Genomic DNA, 7,989 nt, shown 5'->3' on the forward strand with positions numbered 1-7,989 from the left:
CCTGCCTCAGCCTCCTGAGTAGCTGGGATTACAGGCACGCGCCACCGTGCCCAGCTCATTTTTTGTATTTTTAGTAGAGACGGGGTTTCACCATGTTGACCAGGATGGTCTCGATCTCTTGACCTCGTGATCCACCCGCCTTGGCCTCCCAATGCATGGCTATTCTTAATTCTAAATCAAAATCTAGGCTTTTACAGCTCTCAACAATTTCATGTTTGCATATCTTATGAATAATTTTTGTCTATATAGAAGGGCTTCTTTGTTAGTGGTTTAATAAAATTCAAAATAATTTCACAGTTAATTAACAACAATGGGATTTTCGATATTTAAAAGGCATTCTTAGGAGGATTTTGATACAAATACATGGTAAGTTTTACTGCTGTTCATGGTGCAAATCAGGCACTTTGTAAATACAAAATAAATGAATACATTTCTCACCAAGTTTTACACATACTTTTGGAAACAGGAAAATGTACGGGGATTAATTATGGTATTCAAATGTAAACAGAAAAAGAGATGACAGAGACCTGTCATTTATTTTTTTTGAATAGAAGCTTTCCAGAGCAGAGAAAGCACACTTGTTAGAAGTATTGCATTGCCGGAAAATTCTCATGTTTCCCCAGGTACATGAAAATCTTTATCTCTTACTAACAATGAATGCAGTCAAATTTTTAGTTCAGTGTTTACATAGTTGGAAATCTCTGGGAGCCTCGAAAATGCCTCTCTTGTTGGCGAAAGCCTTTTCAATTAGAAACAGTCCTTGCGTTATCCCCAGTTGTTTATTTAAAGCTTACTAAAAACAAACAAATGAACGGCAGAAAAGGATGTGCTGCTGGCTGCCAAATTGATTAAATCACTTGACAGTAAATAACTTGGCAATAACAGCCTAATGGCAGAAAGCAGACTCAATCAGTGATGCAAGTATTTATAGTGCAGGGACAGAGACTTTGTAATGGCAGAGTATTTTGTGTCAAACTCACCCTTCTGCTGACAACAATTATAAACGTTGGTCAAAATATAAAAAGCAACTATTTGAAAGTATTGGATGAATGACCAAGGGAAGTAGAAACCACAGGGGTTGCCAAACTTGAAAGAAGAAAATACCAGGTGAAATCCACATTGAAATGGCCTACCCTTGACCACTCTCCTGTCACTTGGGTTATTACTGGGGAGTAAGGGAAATAGGGCTCAAGCAGAAAGCAGCACTCTCTGGCCCGAGAAGTCAGAGTAGAGTTCAGGGTCTTTAAAAGCAATAAGGAGAGAGATCATGGAAATTTCTCATTTTCCTTTCTCCAGTTTTGATTAGGGTCTTTCACATGCATGTGTCAATCAGTACTTAAACACTCCAGGGCACACTTCTGAAGATTTTCCAAGCCTTCTTGCTGGGCAGCCACCTATTCTGCAGTGTTTTATCCTGCAAAGTGTAGCCACCTTAGTCTCCCCAAACTCCAATGCAGTGAGATTGCCCACTCTGTGCTGTGGTCTTGAAACTCCTTCCAGAAGGCAGTGGTCAGAGCCATCAGTAGGGTTCACCTAATTTGTTATCCTTCTCTTAGAGATCACTGGTCTCTACTGGTTGCTTTCTAATTTCTATGCCTAATTCTCTCTGTTCTGCTTCTGGAACACCAATTACGTGTATGTTAGACCATTTACTATTGCTTGACAGACTTTAGAAATACTTTTCATCTCAGTGTGTGTGTGTGTGTGTGTGTGTGTGTGTGTGTGTGTGTGAGAATTTGGGTAATTTCTATTGACTTAGTTTCAAGTTACTGATTATTTCCTCAATTGTGTCAAATTTATTAATGAGCCACTAAAGAAATTCTTTATTTCTCCATTTGATCTTTCTTAGCATTTTTATCCCTCTGCTTAAATTTCCAAACCATTGGTGCATAATATCTACTTTCATTGTTATATGTCTCATGGGTGTTTATTGAATCCCAGACATAGTGTATAGGTAGTAAGGACTGAGGTAAAGAGTATTTATACCCAGAAAATATTTTTCTTTTCTTTTCTAAGGTGATTTAGAGTGGTCAAAAGTTGAGCTGAGTTTGGATTTATTGTTGCTGTGGTTACCTTCTGCACAGTCAGGTCTCAAATTCCTCAAGTGTGCCTTGTGCCTAGGCTGCAGTCTGAGGTTCCAGAAGGTTCCTATTAGTGTTTGAATTATACCCTCAATGAATGAGGACAGCTCAACAGGATCTCTGTCCATGGCCTGCCCCTCCCTAGTGGCACCCTCAGTGCTTGGCCAGCTTCTGGCAGGAAGCATGAGTGGTTCTCTGTTGTCCTGGCCTATCCTCAAACTGAGGTAGATCTGTGCACCCGAGCTTTGCAGGTGAGGCAAGCTAGGTATTCATGCTTCCCCTCTTCATGTCAGTCTTATTTTGACTTGTAACTGTAAAATTTCTTACACAGGAGACATTTCCCTGCCTCTCCTGCAGCAGTAGTTATTCACTAATCATATGGATAAAGTCCCAGGCCCAGTATCCTTTCTGCCCTTACCCAAGGGTATAGAAGTGTTTCTTCCAGTTTTCCCCTTGTAGCAATTGGTGAGCTGATTTCTTCTTACCTACCTCCCATATCTTGGTGGGCACCTCTTCCTCCCATAATGATGTGGTTTGACTTTGCCTCATCTTAAATTGTAGCTCCCATAATTCCCACATTTAATGGGAGGGACCTGGTGGGAGGTAACTGAATCATGGGGGTAGGTCTTTCCCATGCTGTTGTCATGATAGTAAGGTGTTTCTTTGCTCTTCTTTTGTCTTCGTCATGATTATGAGGCCTCCCCAGCCATGTGGAACTGTGAGTCCATTAAACTTCTTTCCTTTATAAGTTACCCAGTCTCAGGTTAGCTGCATGAGAATGACTAATACACATGGTATGCCACAGGTGAGACAATCCTAGGTCCCCTTTATTTTAGGGAAGACTGTGCCTCACTGGAATTTATGCTACTTTGTTATATTTGTGTCCTTGGATCTCTGACAGCTTCAGAAAAAGTTATTAGTTAGTAGTTCATTTGAATTTCTCTTATTATTGGATTGGGAAAAACAGTCTTTTCAGCTCTTTACATTTTAGACAAAAATGAAACATTTGCCATTCATTAAACATATGTATTCCTAGATATTTGATGTTTCACTTTCATTTATTTATTTATTTATTTATTTATTTGTTTATTTATTTTTGAAACAGAGTCTTGTTCTGTCACCAGTCTGGAGTACAATGGTGCAATCTCTGCTCACTGCAACCTCTGTCTCCCAGGTTCAAGCAATTCCCCTGCCTGAGCCTCCTGAGTAGCTGGGGCTACAGGCATGCGACACCACACTGGCTAATTTTTTTTGTAGTTTAGTAGAGATGAGTTTTCACCATGTTGGCCAGGATAATCTTGATCACCTGACCCCATGATCCACCCACCTCGGCCTCCCGAAGTGCTGGGATTACAGGTGTGAGCCACCGCACCTGGCCTGATGTTTCTTCCTGATGCTACTTAAAGGGTAATGTTTTGAATATTTACTGGTTATTTGCTGATGGTATATAGGAATATAATTGATTTTTATATACCAACACTAAATTCAGTGGCCTTGTTACATTTACATATTAATTCTAAGATTATTCTTTGAATTTTCTAGGTACTCAATTCCTTGTCTGAAAATTATTCCTTCCTTTCTAATAACCGCAAATCTTGTTTCTATTTCCAGTCTTATAAGACTGCAACAACCTTTAGTATAATGTCAAATATAAGTGGTGATCATGCAACGTTTTCAGTCTCATAAAAAATGTTTAAATATTTCACCATTAAGTATCATTTTTTTGCTATAGAATTTCCTCAATATTCTTTATGGGAGTCAATAATTATCTTTTATTCCCAGTGTATTAAGATGTTTTCTGATGAATGTTTGCAGCTTTTCTATACCTTTTCAGATGATGACAATGCTTTTCGTTTTTATTGGATTAACATGAAGAATAACATTGTATTTTAAAATGTTAAGGCAGCTTTGCATTTTGTTAAAAAAAAAGTCCACAGTGTTATGATGTGTTATTCTTTCTATATATTGCTGAGTTCAGTTTGCTCAGTTTTCATGGAATGATTTTCAATTTCAGAATCCATTTCTGTTACCTTTTTAGATTTATTCACATTTTCTACTTATTTCAGGTGATTATTGCTTTTTTTCTGTGCATTCAAATATTTATCTAAATTATAAAAGGTATTGACATATAGTTGTTAATATTATGTAAAAGTGTTTCATATCATATATACCCATATGCAGATAAATAAATCTTTAAAAACAATTTTCAGTATTGGTAATTGGAGCACTCTCTCTCTCTCTCTCTTGTCTTCCCCTCTCTCTCCTTTATGCTATTCCCTCTACTTTCGTTTAGATTAGCCTTGACAGAGATTTATTAAACTTATTAGTCCTTTTAATGGATAATATTTCACCTTTGTTGTTTTTCTCTAGTATATTTGTCTTCTATTTCATTGGTTTCTAGTTTTGTCTTTATTCTTTATTATTTCATTCTGTAAACATTTTTTGTGTTAATCTATTGTTCATCTAGATTCTTGAGATGAACACATAGATCATTAATTTTTCAGCCTTTATTCTGTTCTGATTATGCAGCTAACACTATACATTTTCCTTTAAGCATTGTTTAATTGCATCTACAGATTTGATATAATTTTTATAATTATTCATGCTAACCATTTTCTAGTTTCCACTTGATTGCTTCTTACAATCCCATATTCTCTAGATGTATATTTCTTAGTGTCCAAACATTTGCTTTTTAAAAATATTTTTTGTTATTGATATTTAATTTTTATAGTATAGAACATACTCTGAATTATTATAATTTTTTCAGATTTATTAAGATTTTCTTGACTGAGCATCATATGGATGATTTTGGTAAATGTTCGATGTGCACTTAAAAATAATATATATTTTACACTATACAATTATAACTGGGACAAGATGATAAATGGCAGTGTTCAAATTTTAAATACCATTTCTTGCTTTTTTTTTTTTCTTTTTCTTTTTTTCCTGAGACGGAGTTTCGCTCTTGTTACCCAGGCTGGAGTGCAATGGCGCAATCTCAGCTCACCACAACCTCCGCCTCCTGGGTTCAGGCAATTCTCCTGCCTCAGCCACCTGAGTAGCTGGGATTACAGGCACACGCCACCATGCCCAGCTAATTTTTTTTTTTGTTTGTTTGTTTTTTTAGTAGAGATGGGGTTTCACCATGTTGACCAGGATGGTCTTGATCTCTTGACCTCGTGATCCACCCACCTCGGCCTCCCAAAGTGCTGGGATTACAGGCGTGAGCCACCGCACCCGGCTTGTTTTTCTTTTCTACTTGAACTCTAGTTACTGAGAAAGTTGCAGTTGAAATCTCCCAGTATAACTATAAATTTATCTATTTCTCCTTCTGGTTGTATCAAATTTGGCAGATTTCTATATTTGTAAATGATAACATATTTTGAGGCTTTTTCATTATGTGCATAATAGTTAAGATTTGAATAATATAAGTAGTGAGAATTAATCACTGTCTTCAGCAATATGGAACTATTGGTGACCTTAACAAAATTAATTTTATTGGAGTAATGAGAACTAAAGATTGGAGTACAATCAAGAGAAAATGAAAGGAGACATATGGAGGCAGAAGTTATAAACAGCTACATTCAAAGACTTGTTTTTTTAAGTAGAGACATAGAAATGTGATGGTAGATAGAAAAGAAATATTGGATCAAGGGAAGCTGCTGTATGGTGTGCATGTGTATGGACGTGTTTAAAGAGAAATTTTTGCAGCATGTTTTTGTGCAGTGGGGAGAGAAATTTGAAAATGAAGGAAAGGGGAGGACTAATTGAGAAAGCAAGTCTTTGAGAGGGTCGGGGACCCAGTGTACAACAATGAACAGTTTATTGTAATACAGGGAAGGAAGATAAAATAAACAGTCATGTAAGTAGATTGGTCAATTGTGGTGAAAACATGTTAAGTTTCCTCCCCTTAAAAAAAATTCTGTGAAATAAGAAGCTCATCATCTGAGTATGAGGGGAGGGGATACTGGGGATTGAGTGTAGAGGAGAATTTGTGAAGTAGTTTTAGGAGGTGGTAGGAAAATAAATAACTCGCAAAGTGAAGCAGGATGGTGAGTCATCAGTGAAGGCCTCCTGAAGGTTGGTTGTCATGAAGCAAAAATGGGACCAGTTGCATATCCCTCAGATAGCATCACCTCCACATTTGAGAGGGGAGATTATAAATTAGTGGGCAGGTATGGTTTTCCCTTCTCCTTCTTGATGAAAGTTCTGCTTAATAACTGGGAGCTTAACATACCATGGTGGTTCTCTGCCTGCTTCATTTTAGTGCCATTTGCTGCACCACAGATTTTGTGACTACTGTAAATTTCCTACAAATTTTGGATACTGATTCACTCTCAGTCCTAATTCTGAGCGTTGTAAACTTTTGATTTTTTTTTATTTCAGTAGGATGTTAGGAAGGATTGAGAAGGTGATTTTAACAGATGCCACTTTCAAACAGAAAGGAGTGAGAAGACTGATTTATTAGCCACCTGACAACACATTTCTACTTTGTGAAAATGTGTCACATTGTCTTGCAGAAATACCTCATGTGATCACCATCTTACCATCATTTTTTCTACTTTAAACCTTCATGTGTCCTTTTCCCTGAATGTGTAATTACCAATCCAGTTGTGATTCCTCCAGAGTCGCTTTTTATGTACTCAATGGATATACCTCTTTTAGCTCTTCCTTGGGATCCAGGGTCATCTAAAAGTCAACTCTCCTTCATGATGAGATAGCTCTATTTTTGTGTTAACTTAAAGTGTCTGAAAAGCTAATTTATGTGATAGATTAAAGCGACAGAATAAAAAAAAAAAAACACCCTAGGCACAGTCATTTCACATGGTGCAACATATTTCCAAAATAAAACAGCTTTTATTTCGACATGATATCCTTGGGAGCATTGGATACTGTGTGGCTATTAAGTCCTTCACACATCATTAATTCTCAAGCAAGAAGGTGATAAATCTCACCACAAAACTAGTTCAGTACAGATAGGGAAATAATAGAGATGGTATTATTTTTGTGTTGACCACAGACTGTAGTTTAAAGGAAATATTACATTTTTATACAAATTCAGCTTGATAAGAATAATATGATCCAGGCTAAGGCCACTGATGCTATAGGTTCAAACATCATCTCCCATGCTCCCCTTCCCTCTCTTATCAACAGGTCCACCTGGGGCCTTATGTTACTTTAAAAATTGCATAGATTCAATTTGCACATTTAGAAGCAAGCATGGTTGTTGTTTACATCCTTCATAATTACCTTCTTTTGTATAGGAATGTTCGAGCATAGTTTTCATTTTGTACTAAGTCAGAGAGATCCTTGTGGAGAGTTTTATTCTGATTTATAAGAGACTATAGTATTAGCTACTTTTATCTCTAGCCTGCCATAGCTTGAACCCTTAAAGCTTTTCCAAAGAAGAAACATTTGTTGACAGTGACACTTGGAATATAATGGCTGAGGCCAATATTAAGTGGAAGAACGAATGTTATTGCTAATCTTGTGTATTTCCTTCTTTAGACAAGATTTCAAAGGAGTTATAGCATCAGAAAAAATACTAGGATCAGTCTAGGCAACAAATCTCTTCTAAATGTTATCTCTGAAATATTATATTTTTAAGAAACAATATGAAATATTCAACAAAACAGTAAAAATGACACAATTGGTACCTAGCTCCAGATTATTCCTCCCTCATGACGTTAAAAAAGCAAAAACCAAATTTAGTATGCAAATAATTTAAAAACCTTTAGAGGAAGATCAACATGAAATCTCTTCCATTTTACATTTATGTAATCATTACCTAGGTGAATCTGATGCTAATTAAGACACAGGAAGATGCATTTGTATTTTCTTCTGTTGATGTCTAGCATAATGATCGTTCACTAAAATATAATCAAGAAAATATGTCCCATAGCTTTAA

The sequence above is a fragment of the Callithrix jacchus genome, chromosome 6 (assembly GCF_049354715.1).
Source record: "Callithrix jacchus isolate 240 chromosome 6, calJac240_pri, whole genome shotgun sequence".
Lineage (NCBI taxonomy): Eukaryota > Metazoa > Chordata > Mammalia > Primates > Cebidae > Callithrix > Callithrix jacchus.